Genomic DNA, 394 nt, shown 5'->3' with positions numbered 1-394 from the left:
TCTATGCCCTATGATATAGATATAGATCTATGCCCTTTGATATAAATTTAGATCTATGCGCTATGATATAGATTATATATCTATATCTATGCCCTATGATATAGATATAGATCTACATCTATGCACTACAATATAGATTATATATCTATGCCCTATGATATAGATATATATCTATGCCTTATGATATAGATGTAGATCTATATCTATGCCCTATGATATAGATATAGATCTATGCCCTTTGATATAGATATTGATCTATATCTATGCACTATGATATAGATTATATATCTATGCCCTTTGATATAAATATAGATCTATATCTATGCACTATGATATAGATATAGATCTATATCTATGCACTATGATATAGATTATATATCTATGCCCTTTGATA

The sequence above is a fragment of the Nematolebias whitei genome, chromosome 2, assembly GCF_014905685.2.
Source record: "Nematolebias whitei isolate Nwh7 chromosome 2, NemWhi1, whole genome shotgun sequence".
Classification (NCBI taxonomy): Eukaryota; Metazoa; Chordata; class Actinopteri; order Cyprinodontiformes; family Rivulidae; genus Nematolebias; species Nematolebias whitei.
This window is presented reverse-complemented; position numbering follows the sequence as displayed.